The sequence below is a fragment of the Acomys minous genome, assembly GCF_964271855.1.
Source record: "Acomys minous genome assembly, chromosome: 3".
NCBI lineage: Eukaryota > Metazoa > Chordata > Mammalia > Rodentia > Muridae > Acomys > Acomys minous.
The window spans coordinates 31,164,658-31,176,764 of record NC_140485.1 but is presented as its reverse complement, the minus strand read 5'-3'; the positions used below and the strand labels follow the sequence as shown (position 1 = coordinate 31,176,764).

At 42.5% G+C, this 12,107-nt stretch overlaps 1 long non-coding RNA gene across 1 annotated transcript in view; it reads right to left on the bottom strand.

Moving 5' to 3' along the window:
* Positions 1-10,371, bottom strand: part of LOC311594122 — a 92,962-nt gene extending 82,591 nt beyond the window's left edge. The window contains exons 1-2 of the long non-coding RNA XR_014777965.1: positions 10,195-10,371; positions 7,314-7,425 (exon numbers count right to left, since the gene is read on the bottom strand). This is a non-coding gene — a long non-coding RNA (uncharacterized lncRNA). The remainder of the gene's footprint in view (positions 1-7,313; positions 7,426-10,194) is intronic.
* Between the last annotated feature and the right edge of the window lie 1,736 nt (positions 10,372-12,107).

Below are 12,107 nucleotides of genomic sequence, written 5' to 3'. Positions count from 1 at the left end.
TACTGAGGCATGTGGGATGATGCCTCTTCCCTGACAAATCATCAGAGAGAAAGACAGACAGACAGACAGACAGACAGACAGACAGACAGACAGACAGACACATTACAGAAATGGGAGAAAGACACATCAACATTAAGGCCAGAGATGGAGTAGGAAGAGAATCTAAATGCTTCTGTTTTCAAATGACCATTTCACCAAGTAGACTTTCCTTCGAACTTTAGTAGGTAGGTGTTTTTTACCTTCCTACTTTCCATTTTAGCAATGTTTTATTTGTCTTTGCCATGGATCTGTATTATAGGTTGATATGGAGGGCTAGGGAGGGCATAAGATTGAAGGCATATGAAGGCATCTGGAATCTAAGCTTAGAAACAACTAGTCATCCCTAATATTTCCATTAAGTTGTCTGTATTTTAAAGAAGATATATTCATTCAAATTTTCATGCTTTTTGCACATAATTTTTGAATACTCTTTCTAATTGGAGCATAGGTTTCCCTGTAAATACAGACAGGCTCAGGAGCCTGTGGGCCAGTGAAGTCCTCAGCCACAGTTCTCTGGGAACTGTTGGTAGCCTCTGGCCTGAAAGACATTAGCAAATCCATTTTCTCCATCTAAAGACTGATGACCAACAGAGGTACACAAAAAAAAGGATGAGCGATGGCTAAAGGACAGCTGTGGAAAGAGTGCATCTGAGAGTCTACTGCTAGTAACTGGTGTTGACTCTGACCTTCAACGACAAGGCTGGAGGGAGTCAGGGACTGCAGCCTACTTTCAAGCTCACAGGCCATGTTCCCACAGGTTTATGGGCTCCAATAAAGCATATGAGACTTCGCTCAGGCACACACACACACACACACACACACACACACACACACACACACACACAGAGCCGTGCTATGGAAGAGACAGCCTGAGCTAAGGAACTTGCAGTATTTTTCACAGTAGACAGTAAACCTACTTTTCTATTTGCTGGAGTAAGACAATAACCAGTTATGATAACATCCTTCTTGAAAAGTCTGTCATTGTCTCTGTTTGGAAAGTGTCCAGAAACATGACAACCTGACAGAACAAAATGTTCCTTTCCTGCTCCCATTTGTCTTTGGGCTTTGTAGTGAGGAAACTGTGAAGTTGCCTGTAGTGTTTGGCTATGAGTCCCCCCGAGTTCTCCTTCCTTTAAACCCCTTCCTTCTTCTGAGTTCCTGTGTAGATGAACTCACTCTAACTCAGCTCCTAAATACCATCAGTATATCACCTGCCCCAATCATTTCCCATCCACGCCCTGACAAAATGCATGTTTGTTTTAGTATGAATTCTACAAAACCACAGAGCTTTTAACCAAGAATTGAGGGAAGTACTCGATGGCGGGATCTGCGACTGCGTGGGAGAGGTCAGGGAGACAGGTAAGGCTTGCAAGAGCTATTGGACGTCGCCTCATCACAGTGTATCAGGGACTTGCTTCAAAGCCACAGTGTGCAATCATAGTGTGTACCTCCCCATCAAGGAGAAAGAAGTCCTCTGTTCATGGTCACTGCAGTACTGGGTCTTATGAAGTCTGAGTCCAAAGTCCAAGTGCTCAGCAGTGTCTGAGTCTCAGGGAATGAGCAGTAACTACACCCTTAATCACAGAAAATAATGCCCCACAGAGAGGGTGGTCAGCTCATTCATGCCACACGCTCCCTAACTCAGTGCAGTAGCTAATCTTGGTTGTCAAGTAGGCTGCATCTGGAATCAACTAAAAGGCGAGCTTCTGAAAACACCTGTGGCAGATTTTTTGATCAGGTTACTTGAAGTAGGAAAACCCACCATATTGGTGGCACCTTCCAGTGGTGGCTCAGACAAAAGGAGGTTTAAGAAGAAGTGCTTCACTTTTCACCTACCTGCCTTCACAGCTCATTGGCAACCTCATGTGCCCAGTTGCTGCCGCCGCCACCGCCACCATTGCTATTTTCCACGGACACCAGAACCTAGCCTCCTCAGGCTTCCAACATGGACTGGAGACCTAACTCTAAGTTTCCAGGAGTCACCAGGCCTTCAACACCAGAACAGGGACTGCTAAGGCACCTCACCTTATAGACTGAGAAGCCACTAGCCTCTCTGTCTCTCTACCATGAAGACAGCCACTGTTGGCCTCTCCAGACAAGGGCTGTGTTATGTAAAGCAACCTAATAAATCTTCCCTTAATCTGTATTTATTCTGGTTCTCTACAGAACTCTGAATAAATCCACCCAAGCAACTCACAAACAACTGTGATCATTAATTTTAAATGGCCATTTATTCAAGCCACCACTGGGGGAAAAAACCACCACCAACAACAAAACAAAAAACAAAATCAAAAAACAACCCAGCCAGGAATCAATTTCCTTGTAGATAACTTTTTCCCTTTCCAACTAGGAGTCTTTTTTTTTTCTCGTTTGTGCAAAGACCATGTGTTTGTTGTCCTTGTGGGAAAGAGGTGATGGGGGAGTTGGAAGGGTGGTTTCTTCTCTCTCTAGACGCAGCTGTTTTCTCCATTAGAGGCTCCTGGCAAAGTTCCTCACATCCTTTTACAGTGGAAGGGCGAGCAGCCGGAATGTGAAGCCCAAACTTAGTCTGAGAAAATAAAGCCCCATCCAAGGATGGATGACTCTAGTCCCGAAATGCCCTGGAAACATCACTAGGACTGGTGTTTGCCTTTGTGTCTAAAGCTGTCGAAAAATGTATATCTTTATACATGCCTTTGGAATTTTTCTTCATCGTCTTTGCCAGGAGTAGATGTAACCAGTCAAAGAAGTCTACCCATGAGTTCAGCTCTATTCAATGAAGTTGAGACAATTCATATAAAAATGTAATTTTGACTACATTGCGGATAGTGGTTCAGGTTTCTCGGTCAGAAAAAAAGACATAATTACAAACAAGAAAGGCTAGAATAAACCACGTGGGAGTGGATTCAAATTGAAGGTTTCTGTATGAGCTCATGATTTCATATACACATTTTATTCCTAGTTATGTCTTTTACACGAGGAGCAGGAAATGTGATTATGCCTAATACCCATATTTTCATTTCTGAGTATTATTCTTCCCTACAAGGAAGCAGTAGTCCTCTGAGAAGCGTCTCATTCCAGGCCTGGGGCATGGAAGTTACAGTGTGAGCCTGGAGCGAGCCTGAGTGTGTCCAAAGGAAACGCTAAGACTCAAGAAATGATGGGAATCACCATAGCGGCCTGTGAGGTGTTCCACTGCTTTGGGAGAGAGAGGACAGGTGGAGGGAAGCAGGAGAGAGAGAGAGAGAGAGAGAGAGAGAGAGAGAGAGAGAGACAGAGAGAGACAGAGAGAGACAGAGACAGAACAGACAGAGACAGACAGAGACAGAGACAGAGAGACAGAGACAGAGAGAGACAGAGAGACAGACACAGAGAGAGGAGGGGGAAGAGGATATAGGGAGATGAAAGCAAGCATTGCAGTGCAGCTCTAGAGCCCAGTACACTGTGCCTGTAGTCAGCAAAGCTTGCTTTTTAAAAAATTAGTTAAAAGAATAGCTATCATTGTGTCACTCAAACTAGTTAAAATAGTTGAATGTATTCATCACAAGAAATTGGAGAGAGAGAGAGAGAGAGAGAGAGAGAGAGAGAGAGAGAGATCACAAGAAAACAAACACACGTACACATGCACACATGCACACACAAACAGAGTTAGGTGATACATTCACTAATTACCCTGTCGATCATAACTCAGTACACACCCGAGTCAAAACACGACAATGTGGCTCATTAGTATGTGCAAGAATTCTGGGCAAGCCAGAAGGATGAAAATGGATAAAAGAAACAAGTTAACACTTGGGAAATCTGGCTAAACAGCACATGAAAATTTTGGGTCATTAGTTCTTCAGTATTTCCATAAGTCTGAAGTTATTTCAAAATAAAAGGCCAAATGCATTCACAGACGGTGGGGGTAGAGGAGGGGCCAAAGAGAAGCAAGGGTGGCCGACTATTCACTGCTAAAGTGGAGTGAGAGATGCCGGAGATCGTAACTGCTCTCTACTGTCAGAGATGAATGAATCTTATGCACAATAAAAAAGGTAAAAAGATAGAAAAGTGAACCGGTATGATTTGCGTTTAAAGTTTTCTGTCTCTGACCTCAGGGTGCCATCAGATTGAAGCCCTCTGTGCACGATCCATAGAAACCTCTCTCAAAAAAGATGTGATAATGACTATAGGCTTTACTTCTGGGCTTCCACCCCACCGCAGCCCAGCAGAGGACAGTCTCTGCTGTCTTGTCCTCCCTGTAGTACAAACAGCTCTTATTTGCTTCCCATGGCAAGAGGAGTAACTCTGAGCTTTTATTTCTAAGCTTTCAAGGTTCCCTATTTTTTTTTTTTTAAATTAGGTCCTGACCCACTTTTTAAAATCTCCCTTTCCAAATTCCTGACTTTAATATTCTTTATTAAACACTGTTTTCCTTGCCTTGTGCTATCCTGACAGCAGCTCTTTGGCTCTTCCTCCTTCCCTATTTAGCACCCTACCTCACACCCCTTTCTTTCTTCTTTTTAAATGTTTAGTCTCATTTTGGTAATGGATTAGGTGAAGGGCTAAGGTGGTTTGTTGTTGTTGTTGTTGTTGTTGTTGCTGTTGTTGTTGTTTTAAGGAATGGGCTCTGGGATTCCTCCTCAGGACTGGCTGGGCCTCTGCAGAAGTCCACTGTGCACTGACATGTCTGATGCTGCCAGAGTTCTGGGTGGTGGGACGCTAGCTGGCTAGAGGCTGGTTTATTCCCTTGAGACAGAATCTTCTGAGTCTAAATAAAATCCTTCTCTATAGTGAGCCTGCAGGGAACTTACACTAACATCAAAAGAACCCATCTTCCTTTGCTCCCTTAATCTTTAGTGTCCATATGCCTGGTCCTTCCACCTTTCTTCCAAAACTCTTAGATATATTATGTCATTGCTTAGAACCATCCCAATTATTATCTAAGTCCTCAAAGGACCACTCCTATTCTACCCTTATCAGAAATTTTTTGATGTATAACTTCTAACTTTAGCAACAATCTAAATGATCCAGAAGCTCGGTTGATAACTATCTATTATAGGGATTTTTTTTTTATTTTTCCAGAATAAACATTTACACACATAAATTTTCAATGAGTTCAAATATTTACTAGCTCATCAACATAAAGTTTATTTGTTCATAAATATTCTAATCACATTGTTCTAATGCATAACCTGAAGAGCTTGAAAATAATTGAGTCAAAGCTTAAAGAAAATTTTCCTAGTGAAGAGGTCGCTCCTTTATCTCCTTGCACATTTTTTGGCACATCTAAATGCTGTCCAAATGCTTGAACATCATTCTTCCTTCAGGATGGCAGTTCCTATGAAAATTTGTTCCTCTTGTGATAATTCCAATGTCCTTACATTTTAAAAAGACATTGGGTGACCTTCTGGTCACTAGAAACTTTATCTCAGCCTCTGCCTTCCGAACCATGGATCATTTTGTAAGTAAAGTTACCCAAAGTGCCCACTTCAATCCCTTTGCACTTTTAACCCTTAACCCATGATAGTCATCTGTGAACAGTTTCTTGAAAGCTTTCTGAATCCTGACACTCATTTGTTTAGAGAGTCCTTTGTTTGGAGTGTTAAGGAATAGTTATCCTTGCATGAGAAGGATAGCCTCTCTTGTTCCACCTAGCCTCTGATGCACTGGCATCTTCAAAGACCTCTGTGATAATAAGCATTAAACTAGCACCTGCTAGGCCCAAGGCTAAACACTTTCTCAGAATTAACCAAGACCCTGGTTCATTTACAGTTCTGAGCTATTCTATCTGATTAGCTTCTGAAACAAACCACTGCAGAAACATGCTGGGCGGCCCAAGGATGCACACTTGCCAGACAGAACAAACTAGAACTCTAAACATAATCACCTAGGTCTGTGGTTTGGTATGGCAATCATTGGTGATTCAAAAAAAGAAAAAATTGAAGAAATGCTATTTCTATCATAAAACAATCTTTTCTAAAGTTCCAAACAGAAAAAAATCGTGACACTCCCAACATATTTCTGTGGTTGGAAAGGTGAAAGGAGAAAACTGGATTTTAAAAATCATCAAAATACATTGTGTAGCCAGCCATATTTCCAGTGGCTTTAAATGGAAAGAGTGATGAACCAACCTGGGTACAGGCCTGGCATTTCATCTCAAAACCTTTTTCAGTTCTGTGGTCACAGCAACACTCCGGGAAAAGCATCCTCAGAATCTTGTCTAACGCTAAGTAAAAATTGCCCATTTCATGGTTTCAAATCTGGGCCCAAGGAAACATAAGCTTAAGCAATGTCAAAAGTTCTGTGGGTTGGGATCTGGATCGACCGACTGCACATCAGGCTGCATGTGGGTATATAAAATGGGTACACACATCAAAAGATGACAAGTAATAAATCATAAATAAATGTATTTTGACACATTTTGTATTATATACATAATTTGACATTTATCAAAGAGTAAAGAAAAACTTCCAATAAGTTTGTTTATTTTCATATAAAGAATTAAATCTTGGCTGAATATTAAATACTAGGGCATAGAACATCTTCGACACTTTTCAAAGGTGATTGCTGTTTTGATGTTATAGGCAATGCCTAGAACACCACTTCACACAAATATGTAGTACAAAATGCAAAATAGCATATAAATTTCATATAAGCATAATTATCCATATCCATATCCATATGCATATACATATGTTTAGGACCACTAAGGGAAAGCTGCCTGCTTCAGGATTGAAGACTAGGCTGTGACTTCTGCTTTTGACAGCTGTTAGAGTTCAACACGTTATATACTATCTATCATCTCCTCTTTCTAAGGGCTAATCCAGCTGGGTCTGCAGGCACTTGCAGAGCTTCCATCATAAAGGGAGCACTGGGGAGCATACCTGCCTTCCAGAGTTCTCACCACACCAGAGAACCATAGCCTTGCCTTTCCTTTCTTTCTTTTTTCTTTTGGATACTGGCTAAATACCTAAGCGTGCTTTCCCTGGCCATCTAGGATTGGCTTCCTTCCCTGTGAAGATCCTCCCTCTCCTACCACGCAGCTGCTCATTGGCCCCCATTGCTGAGGCTGCCTGATCCCCTGAAGGCTGCACTTTCTCCCTCCAGCAGATGGCAGGGTTTACAGCTTGCCTGTCCTGTTTTGTTTTTGTTTTGTTTGTTTCTTTGTTTTTTTTCTTCTCAAAGAAAACTCTGAATTTCCTTGGTAACATCTGTCTCAACCAACCAACCAACCAACCAACAACCAACAATAACAACAACAAACAACAAAAGCATAGTCATTTTCTTTGCACAACCATGTTTGATCTCCTTACCTGTCAGGAGGCAGATGGCTTACTTCAAGTCTCCTCCATGCCTCCTTGTTCCTCATAGCTGAAGGGTCACGTTAGATGACACACAGCATCATCTTCTCAGACTTGCAGAAGCCTAGAGTGAAGGAAGCAAATGCTCATCTCAGACTTGAATTTTTTTTAGTAAGAAATGGTATGAAGTCTGCTACCTTGTACACAGGTGTTAAAAGTTCTTTCTTGTACTTATGCTGATGATGGTCAGAAAGGCCTGTCATGCAGACGCAGTCAGTATTAGATACCCTGCCAGCTATGGGTGTTTCTGGTTTTCTTGTTCCTGTATACTTAGCTGCAGCATACATAGATACACCCAGCTCCATCCTTTATCCTGGCTCAATACTGGCCTACTCTTGCTATTGTTTTCTTTATCCAGAGTTCAAAGATACTGCCAAAGGGGCTCATTTCCTAAACTACAAATGAGGAGAACGGATAACCACAACGCTGCTCACTGTATTAAACTTATCCATCATCTGTGGTTCGTGATGAACTGCAAGGGCCTACTCTTCAATGGGAGTTTAAGAAATATCATTATTATTTTATAGTCATGAAAACAGAGACTCAAGGCTAGTCTGGAACAGTGATGCCTTTGTCTGTAGCTCCTCTGTGTTAGGGTCAAAACCAGTTGTGTTTCTCTCAGCTCCAATTTGCATTTGATTCTAGTTTGTAAAAATGGCTACAGTGTCTCTTGGGAGAACTGCTGAGGCCTGGAAGTCACAGAAAAAGTGGTTATTTCCCAGATATCAAAACTGAGAAGGATAGTCCACTTTATCGTGTGCAGCATTTTCATCTGTGTATTAGGATTGCTCTAAGCAGTACCACACAAGGGAAAGCAAGACCCGATTACCAGGTCTCAGTGTTGCCCGTGTTTGAAAGCACAAGCACTGGCATTCACTGTCTTCTTTACCTTAACTAACCTTCATTATTCAGAGGTGAGGAGCACAAGTTGGTAAAGTTTCCCAAGGTTCTCTCTTCACAGGTGCTATATGTGGTGTGTGTGCATGTGTGTATGTGTGTGTGTGTGCTATGTATGTATGTATATGTAATGGTGTATGTGTGTGTGGTGTGTGTGGTGTCTATGTAGTGGTGTATGTGTATGTGCGGTGCGTGTGTGTATATGTAGTGGTGTATATGTGTGTGTGGTGTGTGTATACGTAGTGGTGTATGTGTGTGTTGTATGTGTGAGTGTGAGGTGTGTATATGTGTGTATGTGTATGTTGTGGTGTGTGTGTGGTATGTATGTGGTGTGTATATGTGTGGGAATGTATGTGCATGTGGTATGTGTGTGAGGTGTGTATAGGTGTGTGTTATGTATTTGTGTGTGTGTGTGTGGTGTATATGTGTGTGGAGTGTGTGGGTATATGTGTATATGTGTATATATATATGTGTGTGTGTGTATGTGTATGTGTATTGTGTGTGCAGTTATGGATGTACCTGTGGAAGGCAGAGGTTGGTTCTGGGTATCTTTCTCTAGCATAGGAAGATGGTCCTCTATCAGAGTTCTCACTGTAGGAGCATGGAGACCACAGGTTCAGCTAGACTAGGTGAGCAGGAAGCCCAAGCACATCTCGTGTGTCTGCCTCCCCAGCTCTAGGAGCACAGGTGTGCACTCACACTTTTAGTTCCTTGTGTGGGTGCTAGGGATTCAAATTCAGGTCCTCACATTTGAGTGATAAGCACTTTTCTGACTGCACCAATTCTGGGCTCCGGATAGTCCAGCCTTTGTATGTGGTGGCACGCAGGTACAGTTTTGTGTGTTTTCTTTTTCCTGCGCACCTTGACAGTGCAGAGTTAACAGACTGAAAGGCTGGGAAACCCAAGCCAACTGGTTTCTCCTCCAAGGCCAAGGGTCTGTCCACCTAACAGGCTGCCCACTGGGTATTCCAAACTTCAAACATACCTAAAGAGCGATGCATACGTAAATGTAAGAAATGCTTTCCAAGCCTCTAATCCTTCTCTTGTCTCCTAATCTGAAAATGTTTGGTTGGTTGAATTGTCAAATTCCAGCTACAAATTTTGCCACAAATCCATGCCTAATGCACTAACCTCCTGTATATCATTGAAATTAGTGTGGGAGTGGGAGTGGGGGGAGGGGTGCTAGGAAAGGAGGCCCTGGCTTGATGTTTCTATTTTTGCACAATGAAAAACGGTTTCATTTTTAGCTCCCTGAGATCACCCATCTTGGGATCGATGTCAGCAGAGAAGGGGGTATGAAGTCTATAGGCTAGCAAGTTCTATCTGGGCTCAGCACTTTGTACGGGAGCTGAGAATCATTTATAGCTACGGAGGAAATGTTTGATGCTTCTTTCTCATTTTTTCTATAGCTATTACTGCTCACACACTCCAGGTCTTCGGTGTGGCCAATTCTTCCCCAAATCAGTAAGCAAGAATGTGAAAGGCGGGTAGCAGCGTTCTGCTTCTCATATTCCTAACACACTCTCGGACGTTGAGAATCTTTGACCACTTAATCAGCATCCTTAAGATTCAAATACATCTATTCTAGAAGGACAAAAGTAGCTACCTAGTGTGGTGGGCTTTCTTAAGAGGCAAAGGGATTCTGACTGGTTTAGAACAGCCTTAGGACAAGGGAGGAGTTCAGAGCCCTAACCCATCCCTCCATTTTATTCCTGTCCCAGAGCCTTCTGCATGGTAATCAAACCTTCCAAAGGTTCTACACATAACTCCGGCCACTTAGGTGGGAAGGCCTCAGTCCTCCTAGGGTCATTTCACAGGAAAGACCAGGCAAGACGGGATTGTCAGCACAAAGCCAGGCAGCCTACGCCTCACTCTCACCAAGTAAGTTCTTCTGAGATCATGATACTGAGAAGAAGGTGAAAACTGATCTCCCCACCTCAGATCCTAGTGAGGAAAAGATCCCTTGAGCCCTCGGTGCCAAACAACCAAGAGAATGCCCTTCACATGTCCTGTCCTGTCTGCTTGAGTCTCTGGAAAGCCATGCAGAGGATGTGGGGCCTCTTCCTCCCAGCCAGAGCTAGTGACAAGCAAGGTCCAGCACTCACAAGGCTTGTCTGCTTGTCTCTTTGGGACCCTTCTGTGTTGTCACAAGGACTAATATAATGCAGACGTGCAGAGGTTCCATTTGGACTCTGCAGCGGTTCCAGGGTGATGAGGATCCAAATACATCATGGACGTGGCTCTCTAGCAGGAGCCCAGGGCAGGAAAGCGGATAGCTATTCCTCTGGTGATTCAGGTGCCTCCTGCATAGGTAAAGGTTTCCATGCTTCCAGTCTTATAATCCACCAGATAAGGTAAACTCTGGGTGGAGGCTAAAAGTAGATTCAAGTCAATGTGCTGGATCAGGCCAAACCAGAATAAGAACAGTTTCATTCCATCATACCAAGTGAGTTAACCCAGAAGCAGAAAGACTCACATGGTATACACTCACTTATAATTGAACACTAGCCCAAAAGGGATGTCCCATGAAAATCTTCACTTATCAGGATATTAGGATAGATGTGGGGACTTCCTGTTGGGACCCTAGGTGAGAGAAGTATGGGACATTGAGAAAATAGAAAGACTCAGATGGTCCTAGAAACCTACAAGAAGAATATCTTGATGGGTAGATCTGGACTCAGAGGGTTCTGTTCAAACTACTGCACCAACCAAGGACAATACATGCAGTAAACATGAACCCCTACTCAGATCTAGCCAATGGACAGGACATTCTCCACAGTTGTGTGGGGAGTGAGGACTGACTCGGACATGAACTCTGGTGCCCTGTATTTGACCACTTCCCCATGGTGGGGAGGCCTGGTGGTACTCAGAGAAAGGATAAACAGGCTACCAAGATGAGACTTGATAGCCTATGACCATATAGGGGAGAGGTCCCCTAAGGTCATAGACCTAGGGGAAGATAATAGGGTGAAAGCAGGAGGGAGAGGGGAACAGGTGGATACAAGTGAGGGGAAAACAGTTGAGATGTAATCTGAATAAATTAATTAAATAAACATCCTCAAAAATAAAGAGAACTGTTTCATTAAACCACAATGCTGGATTTGCAAGTTATTATTAATGCTGTTGCTGTTATTTTTAGGATTCTTCAGTACAAATAGCCCATCCCTGGTTATTTACAGATGTCCTTTGGCTTTATACAAATGAACACAGGAGAGACAAAAGGGGAAATTGGGGAATCTTTAGTTCCTTAAACAATCCCCCCTATAATAAAATAGCATTCCCTCTACCAGTAATAAGTGAAATGGAGAATCTTTTCTTAGAGGTAGCCTCAGGCTAAGACAACAGCCCAAGGAAGGGCTAAGAATATGTTCACAATATGTATTAATGGGTCTTTTATAGCAATGGCCTTGTAGATTGACTTAGCATGGTCTTATGTCCTTATTCCAAAAATAACAATAAAAATAACTATACACACATACTATGTATGTACACACATATGCATGTATGCACAAATACATGTATGCACACACATACACATGTATATACATGTACACATAGATATGTATTCACACACAAACACACATATACACACATATGTATAGGTTAGTGGGAATTACCTTCAAGAAGAAAGTGAATCTAAAGCCAAAGTCAGCCATCCATGTGGATATATTTGCTAGATATTCATTCAATTGATTTTTTTAATTTTTCCTTCTGATATTTTTTGAGACAGGGTCCTGCTATGTTGTTTTTTTCTGACCTGTGATTTGCTATGTAGGCCAGGATAACCTTGATCTCAGAATAGTCCCCCTGTCTCACTCTCTATAATAAGTATTTAGATTCCAGGCCTGT